Below are 26402 nucleotides of genomic sequence, written 5' to 3'. Positions count from 1 at the left end.
ACACAGCCCTGACAAAGGCATCTGGAAGTCAGAGCACAAGAGGGGATGGGAAATGAAGTCTGATAGTGTGGATAAACACAAACCATTCCAACTTGTGGCTATGAATGCCTCAAACTCAATGGCTATGGGAAGTAGAGAGGGTGGAGGTGAGTTTGGGTAAGTCCCCTGGACGCCTGTGTATGGAACCTACTAAAGGGGAAAAGAACTTTACACACCTCACCAGGGTAGGGGCCCTGAGGGAACAGATAAACTGGTGTCATGGACAGAGTGTTTGTGAACCCCCAAAATTTATATGTTGAAACTCTGTGTGATGATGGTATTTGGATATGGGGCCTTTGGGAGTTGCTTTGGGTTGTTTAAGCCATGCACACAGCCTACAGATGGGTTGTGGCTGCCCAAGCTGACTAAGACAGTTGGTCAAGGAAGACGTTATTTCACCATGGTCGGCCTTAATGTTCCTCGATGGATAATCTGAGAATCTCTGAAGGAGGAAAGAATGTGACAAAGGTAAGGAGTTAATTTTTGTTAAATGATTGCTGCTTTATGAATGTGGCTGGATATTTTATAAGGTATAACATTACATGTTTTTTCTCTTGTATTTTTCCTTTCCTTTCTGTACTCATCACCTCAGGGAAAGGGAAATGGAGGCAGCATAAAAATATCTCTGACCATGATCTTGCAGAAATTTAAGGAGACCTTAGGAGTTCAAGACTGTAGATGGGATCTCGGCCAGAAACAAGGGCTGCAGCTGGGTTCCTTCCCCAGGTGCCTAGATGAGAGGAGGAGTTCCCTAGCTTAGGGGATGGGAGGGAAGAGAGAGAGATCTGTGGGCCTCTCCTGGCAATGCCACACGGAAGGTGGTAGGATCCAGAGAAGAATGGCTCCTTGTCCACCAAGGCAAAGCAGACCCCAGGAGCCTCCCAAGGGTCCCTTACCTGAGTGAGGCCTGGAAGCATCAAAGACACCCAGTGGGGTGGTTTAGACCCAGCTCTCAGCTCTCAGCGGTAACCTTATTGCCTACACCTCCCCCAACTTTGGCACTTACACAGGTCCCCTGGGAGGGATCTGAAAGAGGAAGACTAAGGTGAGGGTGTCTGTTTGTCCAGGTGAAGGGAATCTCAGACTCAAAATTTACAGGTAATGATAAAGTATAGAAAGAAGAGTTACTGTTCTCAGATACCTGAGTTGGAGACTGACTCATAACGTGCAACAGATACCTTATCTCATGTACTTCAGTGCCTCAACAAACTCACAAGGTCAAAGTCTTTGTGTTGCCTGAGATTTATCCTTTCAAACACTCACTCTACCCACAGGCACCGACTCCCTCTCTCGGCCCCCCGGGTTCCAGGCACTCTGCTGGGTGCTGGCGAGATCAAGGAACAAAACTGATCAAGCATCTGCCCTCACAGAGCTCACAGCCCAGCCCAGTGGGAACGACCACACAGAGACAACCAAACAAAGAAATAAAATCAGTACGAACTCTGATAAATTGCTCAGATAATAAACTGGATGTTGTGATAAAGAATTCTTGGCCTATGAACAGGATAAGGAAGCCTGAAAAGACCTCTCCAAGCAGGTATTCTGTGCTCTAAGACCTAGAGCATGGGAGCCACCTAGTCCTGCCAAGGGTTGGGACGTACAAAAGAAGGGAGAGGAACTGCAGAGACTTGAGAACATGTTTGAATAATGAAAGGAAGGTAGTGTGGTTGGCCTGAACAGAGGAGAAAGAGTGAGGAGGGGAGGTCAGATCACTCAGAATCTGGCAGAGCAACATAGGGAGGTAGGTGATTCTTCAAACATTGGGAAGCCACAGATTTGTCTTAGGTAGGGGATTCGTCTACTTGTAGTGTACGGATTAAATGAGGTAATACACATAATGCACTTAGAACAGTGGTCAGCATAGACGGCACTCTAGAAGTATTCTTATCCTGATTCTGATTATTAATGATGGGTTGGAGGAGAACCAAGAATGGAAGCAAGTAGACAGGTTGGGAGGTTATTCCCCTAGTCTTTCCTGATGGCTGTGAAGTTGGAAGCAGTGCTCTGTGCAGAGCATAATGAGAGTCAGACGTGTGATCGTTAGGGCTTCCTGATGAGCAGGGAAGGAAATGAAGGATTCCTCCCAGGTTTCTGTCCTACACTATCAGGCGAGGTTGTGTTATCATGCCGAGGAGGGCTGCGGAAGAAAGGAATCTGGGACGAAGAAATGAGCGTCATTTCATTCTGTCGAATTAGAGGTGCCTATGAGGTATCGAATTGGAAATGTCAGATATGTCATCATCCTCGTTGCACATTGAGGAAACTGAGGCTCCTTGACATGAGGAAGCTGAGATCCAGGAAGAGTAAGTCATCTCAAAGTGGAACAACTATTAGGAGAGAGTCAAACCTGGAACTTAGGCTAAGAACCTGTCGCAGCTAGAGATCTCGCCTCCTCGTGGTGGAAGACCTCAGGAGGGGCAGCAGCTTCCTTGTCATAACCCAGGCCCAGAATCAACCACAGTGGCGCCGGCAGAATAAGCACTGACAACGGGATGCCTGCAGGGCACTGGCATCCCAGAAATTCTAGGCAAGTTCTTGAGCCAGCCACAGAGGCCATGAAATGTGCCTCAGTTCTCTGAGTCTTGGAAGGCAGCTAATTTGCCTGGGAAAGAAGGAAAAGCCAGGTAAGAATTGTACACAATTAAGGGTAGTGATGTCAGCTTGCTAGGCCTGGTTTCCTGCTCTCCAAAATAGGGAGGGAAATCTAACACAATTTCAGGTGCATTATAAAGAATTATTTTCAAAAAGAGAAACAAGCATCAGCGAGATCGTGTATTTGATAAGTCTTCCAGGGCTGTGTGTTCGTTGAACCCTGGCCATAAATTAAAAAATTAAACTGGACCAGGGGCTGGGGTTCTGAGAGAAATGGGGACTTATTGCTTCATGGGGACAGAGTCTCACCACAGGGATGAGGAAGAAGCTCTGGAGATGGATAGTGGTGATGGTTGTACAACAAGAATACGCTAATGTCACTGAGCTACATATTTTTAAATGGTTAACATGGTAAATTTTATGCTATGTATATTTTACCACAATAAAACCAAATTAAACCAGACATTTCTTTATATTATTGAACAGAAGCTAGCGTAACACACTTCCACTGTGTTTCTGTCATAGGAACTGGGCAATGAGCCAGTGTCACTTACCATTCCCACACACTTTGGATGTGAAAAAGAACTAGTTTTGACTTGGATGGGAAAGGTGCTGGAGCTGAGAAATAAGCTATAAATAAAACCATAACATTCGTCTTAAAAAAAAAAAAACTGGAATTAGAGGCTAGATTTCAAATGGCATCCTATTTTATCTGAACAGGATCACGTTCTGTAAGCAAGCATCTGTCTGCATCAGTTTATGAGCCCCTCAGGCCAAGATCTGCCTCTGCCTGTCTTGTCAGTACCCTCACGGGGCTTCACGTGAAAGTATTGTTATGTTATTGGGAAAGTTGACTGGAGAGATCTAGAAGCAGTGTAACCAGAGAGAGAAAACGACAGTGACCACCACTAGAAATAAACCTGCTAGGGACTGCATTCAAATGGAAGTCAAACTAAATTGAATGGATCTTTCTGAACTTTTGAGGCTAGTTGACTTTTTTCTGCTTCCAAGAGCTTCCTTTTTGTTTGTTTTCAAATATATTTAATTATGGTAAAATATACACCACCATTTTTAAGCATAGAGCAATGTTAAGTATACTCACATTGTTGTACAACCAAATCTCCAGAAATTTTTCATCCTGCAATACTGAAACTCTATACCCATTAAATACCTCCCCATTTCTTCCTTCCTCCGACCCCTGGTAACCATCATTCTACCTTCTGTCCCTGAATTTGACAACTCTGGGCACTTCATGCAAGAGGTATCCTACAGTATTTGTCTTTTTGTGTCTAGCTTATTTCACTCATCATAATATCTTCCAAGTTCATCCAGGTTGTGGCATGTGTCAGAATTACCTTTCTTTGGCTGAATAATACTCCATTGTATGGATATACCCTATTTTGTTTATCCAGTCATCTGTTGAGGGACACTTGGATTATTTCCACCTCCTGGTTATTGTGAATAATGCTGCCATGAACATGGGTATATAAATATCTACTTTGAGACCTCGCTTTAAATTCTTTTAGTATATACACAGAAGTGGAATTACTGGATCATATGGTAGTTATATTTTTAATTTTTGGAGGAACTGCCTTCTGTTTTCCATATTGATGTCACCCCTTGACGTTCCCATCAACAGTATGTTAGGGTTCTAATTTTTCCATATCCTCACCAGCACTTGTGATTTCATGAGTTTGTTGTTGTTTTTTAAATAGTAACCATCCTAATGGGTGTGAGGTAGTACCTAATTGTGATGATTTTTTTAATATTTAATAGCTAGTTTTTAGAGCAGTTTTAGGTTCCCAGAAAAATTGAGCAGAAAGTATAGAGAGTCCCATATGCTTTGTGCTCCACACATGCACAACTTCACACACTACATATTCTGAACCACAGTTGTGCATTTGTTATAATCAATAAACCTGCATTGACACCATCATTACCCAAAGTCCATACATCAGGGTTCTCTTGGTGTTGTATATTCTGAGTTTTGAAAAGTGTAAAATAACATGTAACCACCATTATGGTATCATACAGAGTATTTTCACTGCCCTAAAATTCCTCTGCACTCTGCCTACTCATCCCTCTCTGCCCCCTAACCCCTGGAAGCCACTGATCTTTTTACTGTCCCTAATTTTTTGCCTTTTCCAGGATACCATATAGTTGGAATCATAGAGTATGTCGCCTTTTCAGATTGGCTTCTTTCAGTTAGTGATATGCATTTAGGTTTCCAGAGAGCTTTCATTTTGATATAGCTTATTCTCAGCTGGTTTCCTTCTCACTTGTCTATGATCTCCAGTGAAGACATTACTAAATGAAGGGAACTCCCTAGGTTCCACAAACACATGAATGTCAATGGCCCATAAGCCATTTCTGGGAGCCTGGACCAGAGACTTAGAAGTCAAGGCTCTCAGGCACCTCTCTGGAAGAAAGGTAAGCCAAGGCCAAAGTTTGCCCTGATCAGACACTGCTGTAGCCTAATCTCACAGCATAACCACCCATAGCTAAGAAATCTACCACTATTGGTCACTTGTGACCATATTATGTTAGCAATGTTAGATATCATGAAACTTTTTTAATGGAAGAATTTTAGAACCCAGTATGAGCCCTTTTAATCTCTAAACATTTGGAAACTAAACAATACACTTCTAAAAAGAAATCCACAAATCAGAGGAAGCTCAAAGAAGTAAAATAGTTACACAGAACAGAGAATTTAAATGAAGAAAAAGTGGTTTTCAAAAAAAAAAATCAGCCAAATTGATTCAACTCTAGCAAGACTGACAAAAAACAGAGAAGACATTAATTACCAGTATCTGAAATGAAACAGAAAATATCACTCCAAACCCTACATATACCAAAAAGATAATAACGAAATACCACAAACAACACTACACACATAAACATGACAACTTAGAGGATATGGGCCAATTTCTCAAAAAGCACAATCAACATTCACCCAATATGAAATAGATAACTGGAAAATTTGAATAGCCCTACAACTATTAAGAAAATTAAACTTATAACTTAAAGACTCTCAAAAAGAGATCTCCAGGCCCACATGGTTTCACTGAAGAATTTTTCCAAATGATTAAAGAATTCTTTCAATTCTTTCAATAAGATCGATAAACCACTGGCCAGACTTATCCAAAAGAAAAGAGAAAGGGGGGCACCTGGGTGGCTCAGTTAGTTAAGCGACTGCCTTCGGCTCAGGTCATGATCCTGGAGTCCCGAGATTGAGTCCCGCATGGGGCTCCCTGCTCGGCAGGGAGTCTGCTTCTCCCTCTGACCCTCCTCCCTCTCATGCTCTCTGTCTCCCATTCTCTCTCTCTCAAATAAATAAATAAAATCTTTAAAAAAAGAGAGAGAAAGGACCCAAATTAATAAAATTATGAAAGAAATGGGGGCGATCACGACTAACACCAAGGAAATAGAAACAATTATTAGAAATTATTATCAAGAGGGTGGAGCAAGATGGCGGAGGAGTAGGAGACCTGGATTTTGTCTCCTCTCAGGAATTCAGCTGGATAGGGATCAAACCATTCTGAACACCTACGAACTCAACAGGAGATGGAAGAAAAGAATAGCAACAACTCTCTCATCAGAAAAGCGACCACTTTCTGGAAGGTAGGACGTGCGGAGAAGTGAATCCGAGGCGATATTCGGGAGGATAGACGGCGGGGGAGGGGCCTCCATCAGCCGCTTCTGGCAAGTGATAGAACCACGGAGCACAAAATCGGAACTTTTAGAAGTCTGCTCCGAGGAGGGACATCACTCTGGTGGCTAAGTGGGGGGTGGAACCCTCCGGGACAGTGTGGTCTCAGGACCCTTGGGGTTGCCATAAACCATGATCTGGGGCACAGTCGGGCCACTGCTCCTCCAGCAGGGACCCAACAAGTGGCAAATCCGGACAGACTCACCTTCCTCCCCCGGGAGGAGCCGCGCGGGAGTGCACCGCAGGGATCTGCTGGGTTTGGAGACTCCACCTGGGGTCAGGTGCCACAGATAGAAACGCTCAGTCACAGGCCGGGTGAGCACGGAGTGCGGCCGGAGAACGGGGAGACGGGAGTGACTGACTACTTTTCTCTGGGGGCTCACTGAGGAGTGGGACCCCGAGTTCTCTGATCCTCTGGGGCAGAGATTGGGAGGCCGCCATTTTCACTCTCCGCCTCCAAAGCTGTACGGAAAGCTCCCAGGGAACAAAAGCTCTGGAGAGCAACCCGAGCAGATTACTTAGCCCGGACCGGGCAAGGGCGGGGCAATTCCACCTCCGGCAAAGACATTTGGAAACCACAGCAAAAAGCCCCTCCCCCAGAAGATCAGCGAGAACAGCCAGCCAAGACCAAGTTTACCGATCAATGAGAACGGCAGAACTCCAGCGCTAGGGGAATACTGCACATAGAATTCATGGCTTTTTTTACCATGATTCTTTAGTCTTTCAAAGTTAATTTTTTTTAACTGTCTTTTTTTCTTTTTTTTTTTTTTGAATTTTTCTTTTTCCCTTTTTCAACCAACATCTTATCAATCCCTTTTTCAAAAAACATTTTTATTTTTCACTTTTAGAGTCATATTCTATCCCTTCATAGTAGTTACCCGTATTTTTGGCATATATATAAGTTGTTCTCTCTAAAATTTTGAGATAGTTTCTTCTAACAGATCAAAATATACCCTATATCTCTAGTATATGGTTTTTTCTACTCTCCTGCCTGATCACATTCTCTCCCTTTTTTTTTTCTTTTTTTTTAAATCCTCTTCTTTCTTTTTTCAAACAGCTTCTTATCAATTCCTTTTATAAAATTTTTTATAATTTTCAACTTTACAGTCATATTCCATCCCTTCATCATATCAACACTTATTTTTGTACATATATAAGTTCTTCTTTCTTTTTTAAATTTTGGGAGGTACTTCTTCTAACAGACCAAAATACACCCAAAATATAGTGTGTGCACTGATCTATATACCAGCCTGATCATATTTGATCACATTCTGGTTTTTTTTGTTGTTGTTGTTTTGTTTTGTTTGTTTTTGTTTGTTTTTATCTTTATCTTTATCTTTTTCTTTTTTTTCTTTTTCTTTTTTCTCTCTTTCCCTTTCTTTTTCCACTGCTTCAGGTCTTTTCTGATTTGTTTAGAGTATATTTTCTGGGGATGTAGTTACTCTGCTAGCATTTTGTTCTCTCATTAATCTATTCTCCTCTGCACAAAATGACAAGACGGAAAAAATCACCTCAACAAAAAGAACAAGAGGTAGTACTGACTGCCAGGGACCTACTCAATACGGATATTAGTACAATGTCAGATCTAGAGTTCAGAATCATCACTTTAAAGATACTAGCTGGGCTTGAAAAAAATATGGAAGTTATTAGAGAAACCCTTTCTGGAGAAGTAAAAGAACTAAAATCTAATCAAGTAGAAATCAAAAAGGCTATTAATGAGGTGCAATCAAATATGGGGATGCTAACTGCTAAGATAAATGAGGCAGAAGAGAGAATCAGTGATATAGAAGACCAAATGATGGAAAATAAAGAAGCTGAGAAAAAGAGAGATCAACAACTACTGGATCACGAGGGCAGAATTCGAGAGATAAGCGATACCATAAGACGAAACAACATTAGAATAATTGGGATCCCAGAAGAAGAAGAAAGAGAGAGAGGGGCAGAAGGTATAATGGAGCAAATTATAGCAGAGAACTTCCCTAATTTGGGGAAGGAAACAGACATCAAAATCCAGGAAGCACAGAGAACCCCTCTCAAAATCAATAAAAATAGGTCAACACCTCGACATCTAATAGTAAAACTTACAAGTCTCATAGATAAAGAGAAAATCCTGAAAGCAACTCAGGAGAAGAAATATGTAACCTACAATGGTAGAAACATTAGATTGGCAACAGACCTATCCACAGAGACCAGGCAGGCCAGAAAGGACTGGCAGGATATCTTCAGAGCACTAAATGAGAAAAATATGCAGCCAAGAATACTCTATCCAGCTAGGCTGTCATTGAAAAGTGAAGGAGAGATAAAAAGCTTCCAGGACAAACAAAAACTAAAGGAATTTGCAAACACGAAGCCAGCCCTACAAGAAATATTGAAAGGGGTCATCTAAGCAAAGAGAGAGCCTAAAAGCAACATAGACCAGAAAGGAACACAGACAATATACAGTAACAGTCACCTTACAGGCAATACAATGGCCCTAAATTCATATCTTTCAATAGTTACCCTGAACGTAAATGGGCTAAATGCCCCAATCAAAAGACACAGGCTATCAGATTGGATAAAAAAACAAGACCCATCGATATGCTGTCTGCAAGAGACTCATTTTAGAACCAAAGACACCCCCAGATTGACAGTGAGGGGGTCAAAAACCATTTACCGTGCTAATGGACACCAAAAGAAAGCTGGGGTGGCAATCCTTATATCAGACAAATTAGATTTTAAACCAAAGACTGTGTAATAAGAGATGAGGAAGGACACTACATCCTACTTAAAGGGTCTATCCAACAAGAAGATCTAACAATTGTAAATATCTATGCCCCTAACATGGGAGCAGCCAATTATATAAGCCAATTAATAACAAAAGCAAAGAAACACATCGACAGCAATACAATAATATAGGGGGACTTTAACACCCACCTCACTGAAATAGACAGATCATCTAAGCAAAAGACCAACAAGGAAATAAAGACTTTAAATGACACATTGGACCAAATGGACTTCACAGACATATTCAGAACATTCCATCCCAAAGCAACGGAATACACATTCTTCTCTAGTGCCCATGGAACATTCTCCAGAATCAATCACATCCCAGGTCATAAATCAGGTCTCAACCGGTACCAAAAGATTGGGATCATTCCCTGCCTATTTTCAGAACACAATGCTTTGAAACTAGAACTCAATCACAAGAGGAAAGTCGGAAAGAACTCAAATACATGGAGGCTAAAGAGCATCCTACTAGGGCGCCTGGGTGTCTCAGTTGGTTAAGCGGCTGCCTTCAGCTCAGGTCATGATCCTGGAGTCCCGGGATTGAGTCCCGCATCGGGCTCCCTGCTCAGCGAAGATCCTGCTTCACCCTCTGACGCTCCCCCCTCTCATGTACTCACTCTCATTCTCGCTCTCTCAAATAAATAAATAAATCTTAAAAAAAAAAAAAAGAGCATCCTACTGAAGAATGAATGGGTCAACCAGGAAATTAAAGAAGAATTAAAAAAATACATGGAAACCAATGAAAATGAAAACACAACTAATCAAAATCTTTGGGATGCAGCAAAGGCAGTCCTAAGAGGAAAGTATATAGCAATACAAGCCTTTCTCAAGAAACAAGAAAGGTCTCAAGTACACAACCTAACCCTACACCTAAAGGAGCTGGAGAAAGAACAGCAAATAAAGCCTAAAACCCAGCAGGAGAAGAGAAATAATAAAGAGCAGAGCAGAAATCAATGAAATAGAAACCAAAAGAACAGGAGAACAGATCAACGAAACTAGGAGCTGGTTCTTTGAAAGAATTAACAAGATTGATAAACCCCTGGCCAGACTTCTCAAAAAGAAAAGAGAAATGACCCAAATCAACAAAATCATGAATGAAAGAGGAGAGATCACAACCAACACCAAAGAAATACAAACAATTATAAGAACATATTATGAGCAACTCTATGCCAGCAAATTAGATAACCTGGAAGAAATGGATGCATTCCTAGAGATGTATCAACTACCCAAACTGAACCAGGATGAAATAGAAAACCTGAACAGACCTATAACCACTAAGGAAATTGAAGCAGTCATCAAAAATCTCCCAAAAAACAAAAGCCCAGGACCAGATGGCTTCCCAGGGGAATTCTACCAAACATTTCAAGAAGAATTAATACCTATTCTTCTGAAACTGTTCCAAAAAATAGAAATGGAAGGAAAACTTCCAATTCATTTTATGAGGCCAGCATTACCTTGATCCCCAAACCAGACAAAGACCCCATCAAAAAGGAGAATTACAGACCAATATCCCTGATGCACATGGATGCAAAAATTCTCACCAAAATACTAGCCAATAGGATCCAACAGTACATTAAAAGGATCATTCACCACGACCAAGTGGGATTTATCCCTGGGCTGCAAGGTTGGTTCAACATCCACAAATCAATCAATGTGATACAATACATTAACAAAAGAAAGAACAAGAATCATATGATCCTCTCAATAGATGCAGTAAAAGCTTTTGACAAAGTACAGTATCCTTTCTTGATCAAAACTCTTCAGAGTATAGGCATAGAGGGTGCATACCTCATTATCATAAAAGCCATCTATGAAAAACCTACAGCGAATATCATTCTCAATGGGGAAAAACTGAGAGCTTTCCCCCTAAGGTCAGGAACGTGGCAGGGATGTCCACTATCACCACTGCTGTTCAACATAGTATTGGAAGTCCTAGCCACAGCAATCAGACAACAAAAAGAAATCAAAGGCATCCAAATTGGCAAAGAAAAAGTCAAACTCTCTCTCTTTGCAGATGATATGATACTTTATGTGGAAAACCCCAAAGACTCCCCCCAAAACTGCTAGAACTCATACAAGAATTCAGTAAAGTGGCAGGATATAAAATCAATGCACAGAAATCAGTGGCATTCCTATACACCAACAACAAGACAGAAGAAAGAGAAATTAAGGAGTCGATCCCATTTACAATTGCACCCAAAACCATAAGATACCTAGAAATAAATCTAACCAAAGAGGCAAAGGATCTGTACTCAGAAAACTATAAAATACTCATGAAAGAAATTGAGGAAGACACAAAGAAATGGAAAAACGTTCCATGCTCATGGATTGGAAGAACAAATATTGTGAAGATGTCACTGCTACCTAGAGCAATCTACACATTCAATGCAATCCCCATCAAAATACCATCCACTTTTTTCAAAGAAATGGAACAAATCATCCTAAAATTTGTATGGAACCAGAAAAGACCCTGCATAGCCAGAGGAATGTTGAAAAAGAAAAGCAAAGCTGGCCGCATCACAATTCCGGACTTCCAGCTCTGTTACAAAGCTGTCATCATCAAGTCAGTATGGTACTGGCACAAAAACAGACACATAGATCAATGGAACAGAATAGAGAGCCCAGAAATGGACCCTCAACTCTATGGTCAACTCATCTTTGACAAAGCAGGAAAGAATGTCCAATGGAACAAAGACAGTCTCTTCAACAAATGGTGTTGGGTAAATTGGATAGCCACATGCAGAAGAATGAAACTGGACCATTTCCTTACACCACACACAAAAATAGACTCCAAATGGTTGAAAGACCTCAGTGTGAGACAGGAGTCCATCCAAATCCTAAAGGAGAACACAGGCAGCAACCTCTTTGACCTCAGCCGAAGCAACTTCTTCCTAGAAACATCGTCAAAGGCAAAGGAAGCAAGGCAAAAATGAACTATCGGGACTTCATCAAGATAAAAAACTTTTGCAAAGCAAAGGAAACAGTCAACAAAACCAAAAGACAACTGACAGAATGGGAGAAGATATTTGCAAATGACATATCAGATAAAGGGCTAGTATCCAAAATCTATAAAGAACTCATCAAACTCAACACCCAAAGAACAAAGAATCCAATCAAGAAATGGGCAGAAGACATGAACAGACTTTTTTCCAAAGAAGACATCCAAATGGCCAACAGACACATGAAAAAGTGCTCAATATCGCTCGGCATCGGGGAAATCCAAATCAAAACCTCAATGAGATACCACCTCACACCAGTCAGAATGGCTAAAATTAACAAGTCAGGAAATGACAGATATTGGCGGGGATGTGGAGAAAGGGGAACCCTCCTACACTGTTGGTGGGAATGCAAGCTGGTGCAGCCACTCTGGAAAACAGTATGGAGGTTCCTCAAAAAGTTGAAAATAGAGCTACCATATGATCCAGCAATTGCACTACTGGGTATTTACCCCAAAGATATAAAAGTAGGGATCCGAAAGGGTATGTGCACCCCGATGTGTATAGCAGCAATGTCCACAATAGCCAAACTGTGGAAAGAGCCAAGATGTCCATCGACAGATGAATGGATAAAGAAGAAGTGGTATATATAGACAATGGAATATTATGGAGCCATCAAAAGTAATGAGATCTTGCCATTTGCAACGACGTGGATGGAACTGGAGGGTATTATGTTGAGCGAAATAAGTCAAACAGAGAAAGACATGTATCATATGACCTCACTGATATGAGGAATTCTTAATCACAGGAAACAAACTGAGGGTTGCTGGAGAGGCGGGTGGGGTGGGAGGGATGGGGTGACTGGGTGATAGACACTGGGGAGGGTATGTGCTCTGGTAAGCGCTGTGAATTGTGCAAGACTGTTGAATCTCAGAGCTGTACCTCTGAAACAAATAATGCAATATATGTTAAGAAAAAAAAGAAGAAGAAGGTAGCGGGAGGGGAAGAATGAAGCAGGGGAAATCGGAGGGGTAGACAAACCATGAGAGACGATGGACTCTGAATAACAAACTGAGGTTTCTAGAGGGGAGGGAGGTGGGAGCATGGGTTAGCCTGGTGATGGGTATTGAGGAGGGCACATTCTGCATGGAGCACTGGGTGATATGCACAAACAATGAATCATGGAACACTACATCTAAAACTAATGATGTAATATATGGGGATTAAGATAAGATAAATAAATAAATAAATAAATAAATAATAAAAAAAAAGAAAGAAAGAAATTATTATCAACAACTATATGCCAATAAATTAAGCAACCTGGAAGAAATGGATGCCTTCCTGGAAACCTATATACTACCAAGATTGAAACAGGAAGAAATTGACAACCTGAATAGGTCAATAACCAGTAACGAGAATGAAACAGTGATCAAAAACCTCCCAAAAAACAAGAGTCCAGGGCCTGATGGATTCCCTGTGGAATTCCACCAAACATTCAAAGAAGAAATAATACCTATTGTCCTGAAGCTGTTTCAAAAAATAGAAACAGAAGGAAAGCTTCCAGACTCATTCTATGAGGCCAGCATTACCTTAATCCCCAAACCACGCAAAGACCCCAACAAAAAGGAGAATTTCAGACTAATATCCCTGATGAATATGGATTCCAAAATTCTCAACTAAATCCTAGCTAATAGGATCCAACAATACATTAAAAGGATCATCCACCACGACCAAGTGGGATTTATCCCTGGGATGCAAGGGTGGTTCAACATTCGCAAATCAATCAATTTGATAGAACACATTAGTAAGAGGATTGAGAAGAACCATATGGTCCATTCAATTGCTGCAGAAAAAGCATTTGACAAAATACAGCATCCTTTCCTGATTAAAACTCTTCAGAGTATAGGGATAGAGGGAACATTCCTCAAGTTCATAAAATCCATCTATGAAAAACCCACAGGAAATATCATCCTCCATGGGGAAAAGCTGAGAGCCTTTCCCTTAAGATCAGGAACATGACAAGGATGCCCACTCTCGCCACTATTGTTCAACATAGTACTAGAATTCCTAGCAACAGCAATCACACAACAAAAAGAAATAAAAGGCATTCAAATTGGCAAAGAAGAAGTCAAACTCTCTTCACAGATGACATGATACTTGATGTGGAAAATCCAAAAGACTCCTCCTCCAAATTACTAGAACTCATACAGCAATTCAGTAATGTGGCAGAGTACAAAATCAATGCACAGAAATCAGTTGCTTTTTTATACACTAACAACGCAACTGTAGAAAGATAAATTAGAGAAACGATTCCATTTACAATAGCACCAAAAAACATAAGATACCTTGGAACAAACCTAACCAAAGAGGTAAAGGATCTATATTCTAGGAACTACAGAACACTCATGAAAGAAATTGAAGAAGACACAAAAAGATGGAAAAATATTCCATGCTCATGGATCAGAAGAATAAACATTATTGAAATGTGTATGCTGCCCAGAGCAATCTGTACTTACAACGCCATCCTGATCAAAATTCCAATGACATTTTTCAAAGTGCTGGAACAAACAATCCCCCGAATTGCAAAGGAAATGTTGAAAAAGAAAAACAAAGCTGGGGGCATCATGTTGCCTGATTTCAAGCTATATTACAAAGCCGTGTTCAACAAGACAGCATGGTACTGGTACAAAAACAGACATATAGACCAGTAGAACAGAATAGAGAGCCCAGATATGGACCCTCAACTCTATGGTCAAATAATCTTTGACAAAGCAGGAAAAAATATGCAATGGAAAAAAGACAGTCTCTTCAATAAATGGTGCTGGGAAAATTGAACAGCTATATACAGAAGAATGAAACTCGACCATTCTCTAACACCATACACAAAGATAAACTCTAAATGGATGAAAGACCTCCATGTGAGACAGGAATCCATCAAAATCCTAGAGGAGAACATAGGTAGTAACCTCTTCAACATCAGCCACAGCAACTTCCTTCAAGACACATCTCCAAAGGCAAGTGAAACAAAAGTGAAAATGAACTTTTGGGACTTCATCAAGATCAAAAGCTTCTGCACAGCAAAGAAAACAGTCAACAAAACAAAGAGGCAACCCGCAGAATGGGAGAAGATATTTGCAAATGACACTACAGTTAAAGGGCTGATATCCAAGATCTATAAAGAACTTCTCAAACTCAACACCCAAAAAACAAATAATCAAGTCAAAAAATGGGCAGAAGACGTGAAAAGACACTTCTCAAAAGAAGACATACAAATGGCTAACAGACACATGAAAAAATGTTCATCATCATTAGCCATCAGGGAAATTCAAATCAAAACCACATTGAGATACCACCTTACACCAGTTAGAATGGCAAAAATTGACAAGGCAAGAAACAACAAATGTTGGAGAGGTTGTGGAGAAAGGGGAACCCTCTTACACTGTTGGTGGGAATGCAAGTTGGTACAGCCACTTTGGAAAACAGTGTGGAGGTTCCTCAAAAAATTAAAAATAGAGCTACCCTATGACCCAGCAATTTCACTACTGGGTTTTTACCCCAGAGAGACAGATGTAGTGAAAAGAAGGGCCATATGCACCCCAATGTTCATAGCAGCAATGTCCACAATAGCCAAACTGTGGAAAGAGTTGAGATGCCCTTCAACAGATGAATGGATAAAGAAGATGTGGTGCATATATACAATGGAATATAACTCAGCCATCAGAAAGGATGAATACCCAACTTTTACATCAACATGGATGGGACTGGAGGAGATTATGCTAAGTGAAATAAGTCAAGCAGAGAAAGTCAATTATCATATGGTTTCACTTATTTGTGGAACATAAGGAATAGCATGGAGGACATTAAGAGGAAAGAAGGGAGAAATGAAGGGGGGGATATCGGAGGGGAAGACGAACCATGAGAGACTATGGACTCTGAGAAACAAACTGAGGGTTTTAAAGGGGAGGGGGTGGGGGATGGGTTAGCCCAGTGATGGGTATTAAGGAGGGCATGTGTTGCATGGAGCACTGGGTGTTATACAAAAACAATGAATCATGGAACATTATATCAAAAACTAATGATGTACTGTATGGTGACTCACATAACATAATAAAATTAAATTAAATTTTAAAAAAAAGAAAATAGAAAATAGAGGAGGGTACACTTCCAAAAATACATTTTATGATGTTACTATTACCCTGATACTAAAATCCGACACCAAAAAATGACAATACCAAAAAAAAACAAAAGAAAAAGGAGACTATAGACTATTATCTCTCATAAATACAGATGCAAATCTTCTGAACAAAATATGAGAAAATAAAATTCAGTAATACATAAAAAGAATAATACACCATAACCAAGTGGCCTTTATTCTAGATATGCAAAACTGATTGAATATCTGGAAATCAATCACTGTAATCTGAGAAGAAAAAAAATCATGTAACCATATCAATTGATGCAGAAAAATCATGTGGCAAAATCCAACAGGCATTCATGATAGAAATCCTCAGAAAAATGGAAAGAAAGAGGAACTAACTCAACCTAATAAAGAGCATCTACCAAAAAAAACCTTAAGGCTAACATTATATTTAATGGTGAAAGAATGAATGCTTTCCTGCTAAGATTGAGAATAGGCAAGGATATCTCAAAGGGACAACCATGCATTACTTACTCAATATTCACCATTCATTCAACATAATACTGAAAGTTCTAGCTATATGGCAAGGCAAGAAAAAGTAAAGTGAAATAAGGTAAAAAAAAATGTAAATTTGAAAAGAACTATAATTGCCTCTATGTACAGATTATGTGATTGCCTACAGAGAAATTCTCAAGAAATCTATAAAAAAATCCATAACTAATGAGTGAGTTCAGTAAGGTCACAGGATATAAGAACAAGATACAAAACTCAATTGTATATTAGTATATATCAGTAATATAGTAGTACTGACTACATGGTAACTGAAACTTAAAATATAATACCATTTACCATAGCTCAGAAAAATGAAATACTATGGATAAATCTAACAAAACACATACAGAACTTGTATGCCAAAAACTTCAAAATGTTAATAAAAGAAAAAAACATACGTGTCATATAGAAGTGAACTTGAACACTTCACATGATAAAAATGAAAATTGGTAGAAAGATTTAAGCCAATTCCTATTAAAATATCAACAAAAGTTTTTATGGATACAAGCAAGATTATTCAAAAATTTATATGGAAATGCAAAAGGAATAGAGCAGCTAAACAATTTTGAAAAAGAAGAATAAAGTGGGAAGGATCAGTCTACCCAGCTTCAACACTTATTCTGTAACTACATGAATCAAAACTGGGTGGTATTGATGAAAAGATATCAGTGGAACAGAATAGAGAATGCAGAAGTAGACACACAAATATACTCAACTTTTTGACAAAGGTGTAAAAACAATTCAATGGAGGAAAGATAAGCCTATCAACAGTGTTGTAGCAAGTGGACATCCACAGACCAAAAAAACAAACAAACAAACAAACCTCTATCTAAGCTTATACCTTATACAAAATTTAACTCAACGTGTGAATCATGAAGTGAAATGTAAGATGTAAAGCTATAAAACTTTTGAAAGAAAATTATGAAGATATCTTCAGAATCTAGGGCTAGGCAAAGGGCTCACAGACTTGACTCCAAAGCATGGTCCACAAAAGGAAAAAGTGATAAATTGGACTTCATCAAAATTAAAAACATTTGCTCTGGGACAGCTGGGTGGCTCAGTCAGTTAAGCATCTGCCTTCAGCTCAGGTCATGATCCCAGAGTCCTGGGATAGAGTCCAGCATCAGGCTCCCTGCTCAGCAGGGAGTCTGCCTCTACCCCTCACCCCTGTTTGTGTTCTCTCTCTCTCTCCTGCTCTCTCTCTCTCAAATAAATAAATAAAATATTTTTTAAAAATTAAAAAATAAAAACATTTGCTCCATGAAAGACTTTGTTAAGAGTATGAAAAGACGGGACACCTGGGTGGCTCAGTCGGTTAGGCGTCTGCCTTCGGCTCAGGTCATGATCCCAGGGTCCTGGGATCGAGCCCCACATTGGGCTCCCTGCTTCTCCCTCTCCCTGTGCCCACTGCTCTACCTACTGGTCTTCTCTCTCTCTGTGTGTCAAATAAATAAATAAATAATCTTAAAAAAAAAAAAGAGTATGAAAAGACAAGATGCAGACTCAGAGAAAATATTTGCAAATAGCATATCTAACAAAGGACTAGTATCTAGAATATGTAATGAATTCTAAAAACTCAATAGTAATAAAACAAACAACCCAACTAAAAAATGGGCAAATAACATGAACAGACCTTTCACCAAAGAGGATGTACACATGCCAAATAAGCACATGAAAGAGGTTTAGCATCATTACCACTAGAGAAACAACTCAAACCATAATGAGGTATCAGTATACACAGAACAGGAATGGCTAAAATAAAAAATAGTGACAAAAACAAATATTAGGAAGGATGCAGAGAAACTGGATCACTGATACATGGCTGGTGGGAGTGTAGAATGGCACGGCCACTCGAAAAAGGTTTGGCAGTTTCATTAAAAAAAAAAAAAACTAAACATAAACTATCTTAGAGCCCAGCAATTATCTTCCTGGTGCATTTGCTCCAGAAAAATGAAAATGTTGGGTCACACGAAAACCTGTCCATGAACGGTCACTGCAGCTTTATTCCTAATAGCTAAAAACTGGAAACAATCCAAATGTCCTTCAACAGTTAAACAGTTAAACAAACTTCAGTTTCAATACCATGGAATATTACTTGGCAAGAAAGGAGTAAACGCATGATACATCAACAACTTGGATGAATCTCCAGAGAACTGTGTTAAGTGAAAAAGAAAATCAATCGCAGGAGGAAACGTGCTATATGATTCTACTTATCCAACATTCTTGAAATAACAAAATTATTGAAGTGGAGAACAGATTAGTGATTTCCCTGGTGTTATGAGTAGAGAGGGAGATGCAGGAAGGAATGAGGAGTATCTATAAAAGAGCAACATGAGGGATCCACGTGGTGATCGAAATGCTCTGTATCTTGACTGTATCAATGTCAATATCCTAGTTGTGACATTGTACTCTAGTTTTGCAAGGTGTCACCATTTGGGAGAAACTGGATAAAGGGTACAAGGAATATCTCTGTATTATTTCTTACAACTGCACATGAATCTATAATTATCTCAAAATAAAAAGTTTAATTTAAAAATGTTTTGTCCATTAATTTGTTCAAACATTTATTGAGCATCTCATTGTGCATTATAACCAAATGGGTCTCCCCAGAGTTTATATCTGCTGTTTCAACAGTTGGGATTATAAAACAAGATCCAAGAGCTTGCCCATGGTCTGGAGGAAGAATTTCCTTGGAGGGTAAACTCAAACTGTGAGGCAGAAAAACATTCCAGTCAGCTCTCCAATAAATGAGGGAAAGTATGTTGGTAAAATTCTCTCTATATACTTCCAAATGTTTAAAAAGAATGGGCTGGCTGAGTGGTAGGTTCTCAGAGGACCACCTTTGCCATCTGAGGCCAACCAGCCACTCCCTACCCTTTCAGTTTTGCTCTCAGGAGAGAATGAGCCCTTCAGAGCCTTGTGTGATGCCAGCAGTCAGGATTTCCAGATTCCCAAGGGAAATGTGCCCAGATTAGCCTCAGCCCAGAGCATACTGGGAATGAGAGAAGCTGGCATGGGGGTTAAGAGCACTGGCTTTGACGCCACAAATACCTGGTGCTTGTTCTTTCTCTGCCATCTCTTGGTTGTGTAATCTTGGCCAAGTTACCTATCCTTCTGGAGCCTTGTCTTTTCATCTTTTTCATGGGGCTGTTTTCATTAGTTTAATACATTTTAATGGGGAACTGCAGTGGACCAGGCACTGTTGTAGGCACTAAAGAAACCACAGTAAATAACACAAATTAGCAAGGAAAGGAGGAAGGAAGGAAGGAAAGAAGGAAGGAAGGAAGGAAGGAGGGAAGGAAAGAAGGAAGGAAGGAGGGAAGGAAATAAGGAAGGAAGGAGGGAAGGAAAGAAGGAAGGAAAGAAGGAAGGGGGGAAGGAAGGAGGGAAGGAAAGAAGGAAGGAGGGAAGGAAGGAGGGAAGGAAGGAAGGAAGGAAGGAAGGAAGGGAAGGATCGGAGGGAGGGAGGGAAGGAAGGGAGGAAGGAGAGAAGGTCTAAGGCAGTGTCTAAAAATGTGGCCTACAATTCAGCAGCAGGGAGCTTGTGAGGAATGCAGAGTCTCAGGCCCCACCCCAGACCTGTTCATCAGAATCTGAGGGTGGGACTCAGGAGTGTGCATGCTCACCAGCTCTTTAAGGGATTCTGACGACCTCCAAATTTTGAGAACTGCAGGTTCAGGGGGAACACAGGAGCCTTTACCACGTGCCCTTGCTCAAGGCAGGGCTCACACATATTATCTGGATCCTCACACCATGGTAACCGTTCTAGTTGTCAGAAGGGACATACCCTCTGAGAATTCAGGACCCAGAACTCAAACCCAATTTCATGACCCTCCAAATGGCCTATTCTCTCCATTGCCCTCATGCCTTCACATGCCATAAACGCAAATGCACAGCAAAGAGGGGGTGCTCCATTCACCCCAGGGCCCCCAGCTCCCTGTGAATTGTGTGTCCTGTCTCCAAGGTGTCAGCGCCCTGCGGCATCCTCATGGCGGCCGCAGAAGCTTCATTCCCTCCTTGGAGATGATGGGATACACAATGAGACAGTAGCTTACCCACCTAAAGTCAACTTTTTGCTTCTGAGAATTTTTGTTTAAACCAAAGAGAACATGACTTGGAAACAAATCATTCCCTCGTCTGAGCCTTCAGAGGTCTGTGGATTCTTTGCAGACTCTGGAGCCTGCACGTCTATTAGTGACATTGGATGATGGCCCATGTGCTTCCCGTATCCTCCTGCGTCCCGAAGCGGCCCACGGTCCTGCAGGCCTATTCAGTTTGTGCAGTGGAGGGGACACAGTTCCCGGGGTTAAGAGCTGGCAATGGGGCACACAGGAGCCCAGCCACCCCCGCCGGGATGACCATTCAGAGCTCCGTGTGGGTCTCTTTTGTGCGGTGGGTGAGGCTTCCCACCATGGGTTCCGGTGACTTGGAATGCCAAGGGCCTAAACTTAATTAACTTCTCCAGGCTGGGACTCTTCCATCTCAGCCCGCATCCTGCTTCGTGGGGCGGCAGGACGAAAGTGCCCCCTGCACAAACAGAAGGCCAGGGACCTTAGTGGGAGCGTTGGCAAATACAACAGGGCCAGTGGCATCCTCATTAAACTCTGATTAGCAAGTGGACTTGATCCAGGCTAAATCAGAGCTGAATGAGATTTCTTTCTTTCTTCTTCTTTTTCTGCTGCCAGTTGATCAGATGTAGGCAATTAAGAAGCCCCACACCTCCAGCCCTTGTATTTTCTTGAAGCAGGGAGCCCATACTAGTCAAGCTATAAAGAGACTATTGTCCTAAGAACAATATTCCCCACTAATCTCACTTCTGGCAATTTACTTTTTTTTTCCCAAGCAGATTTAGAAACTTAAAAAAAAAAAAAAATCCTTGAAAGAGTACGGCGGGGAGGAATACTCCACGGTATCTAATCCCATCGCAAAGTGGGAGTTTTCTTGTTCCATTCAGCTTTTCTTTGAATGAGCACGGGATAAATAAACTTCTGCTGCATCACCACATTGATGCGGGGACCGTGAGGGTCCAATTATGCATATGGGGGCGTGTGCATTCTGGTTTGCAAATCAAACACAAAGAAGGCAGCACAAGTGCCCCCTTGTAATCAGTTCTCACTACAAATTTACAAACCTGCGAGGTGAGATGGCCTTTTGTTAAGTGTTTAAAAGCAATTATTACCTTTCTTTAATTTTCTGGTGGTAATTAGGCTCCTGAATCTAGTCCAACCTGGTCTGTGCCTTGAAGGCTTCTTGCTCCTCCCTGTGGTCTGCGCGGGTGAGGGGCAGGGGGTCCTTGGAGCCAGGCTTGAAGGATTCCTGAGAACTCCAGAACTTTTCCAGCCTGAGGGCCAAGAAGTCTGACAGGCGGACGCTGAGAAGCTGTGTCCTTTTTGCCTTGAAAGAGAGAAGATAAAAGACGATGGTGAAGAGAAGAATTCAGGGAGGGCAAAAGGAAAGACACAGGGTGGAGGGGAAATAAGGCAACAGAAACTTGAGACGGGGAAACAAGACAGGGGGGATTATCTAAAAATGAGGCAAGAAAGGAGAGTCACCTCAGCACTGTTACTCTGTTCACACTTTTATATTCACTTGCAGGATTCCCGTTAATGAGCCCGGCTACTCCAGGCACCCATGCCTCAATGCATTCGGGTTCTTGCAATGAATGAAGAAGCTGAGGCTCTGCAAATAAAAGCCAAAGGGGAAAGGAAACAAGAGGATCCAAAAGCCCTGCGAAAAGCTAACCAAAAGCTACACCTTGCACCATGCCCCAAAGGTCATCCAAGTTGGCAGACAAGAGAGCCCCCAGAAAGAACTGCCTACAGCTCTGCCTACCCAGACCCTGCGTGGAAGCCAGGCCAGGAATTCCATTGCTCCCGTCACGAGCTGTGACAGTACAGAACATGGCCCCATTCCTAATAGCTGGATCCATGCCCACAGAGGCCAGAGTTGACATCCTGTGGGTCTCTTGTAAGGATAAACTATTTTTCGATTGTTGAGTTACTGAGGATTGGGATGACTGAGCCTATCTGGGTGAGGGTGGGGTCAATTGTAAGGGAGCTGGCGGGGAAACCCGGCTGGAGTCAGAAGCAATCCCTGTCACTATGCACTGAGCCAGAGGACAAAAGGACGCACAGTGAGCCATCTCACTACTGTCCGGGGGAATCCAAAGCAGAGGGGCAGTTCCAACACCAGGAGTAAACCAGAGGAGGGAGTGGTCACCTGCTCTGTTTTCTCCTCAGGTACAACATTTCCTCCCAAGATGAAAGCGAAGAGCCTCTCCCCTTTCACAATGTAGAGTTTTGAGTCATCCTGATCTCACTTCAGGCCCTGGCCCGGTATCTACAGCTCCCCAGTCTCTCAGAGACTAGTTTTTCATACCTGTACAATGAAGGGAATCCCTCCTGGAGAGGATAAAATAAAGTATGTAAATCACTGAACACATTATCTATGACAGACCCTCCATATATGATCGAATCCGAAAATTAGTCCAGTAAATGATTAATATCTGTTGATTATGTTTAAGAGACTGGGTTAAAAAGAGAAGCAAGTACTATTTCCAAGAAAAACAGCCATGTGGTTGAGAAAATAGATTAAGAGAGAAAACTAACTGTATGAAAGCATTGCTCTGAAACACAGTGACCGGGTTGCGCACTGAGCGCTAGTAACGTGACTTGCGTCCCGTCTCCACTGAGAGTCAGCTATGTGATGGGAGCTGTAAATATGAACATGCACCTCATCCAAAAAACTTACTATTTGGGGCCACAAAAGCAGTGTAGCTAACCTACCAGGCCGAATGTGATAATACGCAAAAGAGTTGCATAAAGAAACACAGGAGCGCATTGAGGAAGGAGAGATTAGTTCCAGATAGCAGGATTAGGAGAGGCTTTAGGTTGGAGCAGGCATTAAACCAAGACGTGAAGATAGGTAAAAATAAGAAAGGTGTGTGGGCAGGAGGGAGAGAGTACATGCAGGAAAGGCAGGTACGCCTGAGTGATGGGGAGTGGAGCCGTCCTCTGGGCGCCAAGCTGTGTGTGGGGGTTAGGTGGCAGGAGCGCTCACTGGCCAGGGTGGGTTGGACCTTGATTTTGTCTGCAGGGCAGGAGCGGAAAGGTTTGACTAATGTCGCCCCTGGAGCTGGGGTGTGGATTGGAGGTGGAGACAGACCAAAGGCCTTTGCAACGAGAGAGGAAGGCAGCCTGAGGAAGGGTGGTGTGAATGCACATGAGGGGTGCGGAGGTGGACACACTGGGGAGCTGCCTCGCGGAGGACTGGCCATGTGGGGAATGGGGGGGGCGAGGTGGCGGGAGGAGCGGCGGAGAACACTGGAATCTGCGCCTGGGAAATCAGAAGAGCTGGAAGACCACGCACACTGAAAGAGGACAGGAGTTGGGAAGGTCGACGCCTTCCCCTTGGGACCTCCTAATGCTGGCATGACGGCGTTTCAGCCAGGCAGTTGTCAGGCGCTGCTGCCGCCGATTCGGCTTTCATCTTACCACGGATGTAGTTTGAGAGCCGAGCTATTTGGGGTCAGAGTGCAGGAAACAGAAATGTGTCTGGGTCTTCCACGCAAAGGGAATTCAACGCAGGGAATTAGCAGACATGGCAGAAGCCCAGAGAAGCCAAACAGGAGCGGTTAAGGCACCCCAGAAATGAGAACAAGAGGAAGGTGATATTTCCTCTGAGGTTGAAGGGACGGTGAGTGGAGGAGAAGTCACCAGAGCGCCAGAGCTTGAGCCACCTTGCAGGAGCTACTGAGGAGATGGAGGCAGAGCAAGAGGCTCTTCCACGGGAGGTGGCATGATGGAGGAGGAGACATGGCAGAGACCCAGTGCACAGCACAGAGGGCACTCCTCATCCTTCCACGCTCCAGCCGTGGGCTGCTGAGCCAGAACAGGCATCCTGGGGGGAGGAAAGGCCAGATGTGATGGTGCCTTGGAGAAGAGACGGAAGGAGAGCAAACACTAGAGGCGGTGGTATCCCAGGGCTGGGGAAAACTGAGGAAAGAGCGGAGAGGAAGTGCCTATGAGTTCTTGACCTCCCTGCCCGACGTGGACAATGGCAGGTCGGGGAGAGAAAATGAGCCCGCCGCTAGCTTCCCACTCCCGGCGGGCCTCTGAAAAGCAGTGCCCAGCGGCCTCCGGAGCAGGAAAGATGGCAGGGCGGCCCTGACCCCCACTCACGCTGTGTGAGGCCTGCACGGTCCTCGGGCCCTGACACAATACAGTGGCCGTGTCCTTACTTCGCCACTGGACTACTTACCACTGAGGGACTCTGCCCCCATTGGGTCACCACTACCCCCTCCTACAGGATCATCAGCGGGCTGTAGTGCCTCAGTATGGCTCTTCTCTCATGCTTTCCTTTTACTTCTTTAAAAAATCTACTGATCAGGGTGCCTGGGTGGCTCAGTCGTTAAGCGTCTGCCTTCAGCTCAGGTCATGATCCCAGCGTCCTGGGATCGAGTCCCGCATTGGGTTCCCCGATCCGCGGAAGCCTGCTTCTGCCTCTCCCACTCCCCCTGCTTGTGTTCCTGCTCTCACTGTCTCTCTCTCTCTGTCAAATAAATAAAATCTTTAAAAAAATTTAAAAAATTAAAAATTAAAAATCTACTGATCAGAGTGCCTGGGTGGCCCAGTCGGTTAAGCAACCAACTCTTGATTTCAGCTCAGGCCGTGATCTCAAGGTCCTGGGATCAAGCCTTGCTTAGAGCTCTGCCCTCAGCAGGGAGTCTGCTTGAGGATTCCCTCTCCCTCTCCCTCTGCCCCTCCCCCAGCCTGTGCACACTCTCTCTCTCAAATAAATAAATCTTAAAAAAAAAAAATCTACTAATCACAAGTGCTCTCATTAAAGCTTTTCCAGAGATATCCATTGAAGGGGACAAAGGAGCCCCTGGAAATATAAGGATATTAAAATATCATACCCAGGGGAGACCTCAAAAAAAAAAAAAAAAACAGATCTCATCTGTTCCAGTGTTTTCCAAATATTTTGGGTCTTAAGCATCACCTGGGCCTTTATTAGAATTATAGAAGAAAACCAATAAAATGCACCAAAACCATAAAAAACAATTCTAGATTCTTAGGCCTCATCTCAGATCTACTGAAGCAGAACCTCCAGGTGGTTCATAAGGGGGCACTGATTTAACCCAGGCTCTTCACCTCCAAGACGAGTTCCAGAAAGGTGAGTTGCCAAGAATTCAGTCTCAGGGGAACATGGGATGAGTTTGCCTTCCAACACAATTTCCTGGGGGAGGAAAATGTTCTGGGTAAATCCATATATTGACCAAGCAAAGTTTTCATGTTTTTTTCTCAAGCTTGATTTTCACTAATAAATCTATTCACTACAACAAAAATGAGCGATCTTTCTTTTTTTTTTTAAGATTTTTTATTTATTTATTTCTGCAAGAGAGCAAGAGAGAGAGACAGAGTGAGCACGAGCGGGGGGAGGGGCAGAGGGAGATGCAGACTCCCCGCAGAACAGGGGACCCTAAGATCATGACCTGAGCTGAAGGCAGACGCTTAACTGCCTGAGCCACCCAGGCAAGCGCCCGAGCAATTTTTCAAATACCTTTCTGTGTGTACTTTAGAAAGCAGGTTTGGCATGTATCTGTATTTGTCTATGTGTATGTATGTGTATGTATATGTGTACGCTTATATGTGTGGATATAAATACGCAT

This window comes from Mirounga leonina, unplaced genomic scaffold (genome assembly GCF_011800145.1).
Source record: "Mirounga leonina isolate KUSES-001 unplaced genomic scaffold, KU_Mleo_1.0 Mir_179, whole genome shotgun sequence".
In the NCBI taxonomy this organism is placed as follows: domain Eukaryota; kingdom Metazoa; phylum Chordata; class Mammalia; order Carnivora; family Phocidae; genus Mirounga; species Mirounga leonina.
This window is presented reverse-complemented; position numbering follows the sequence as displayed.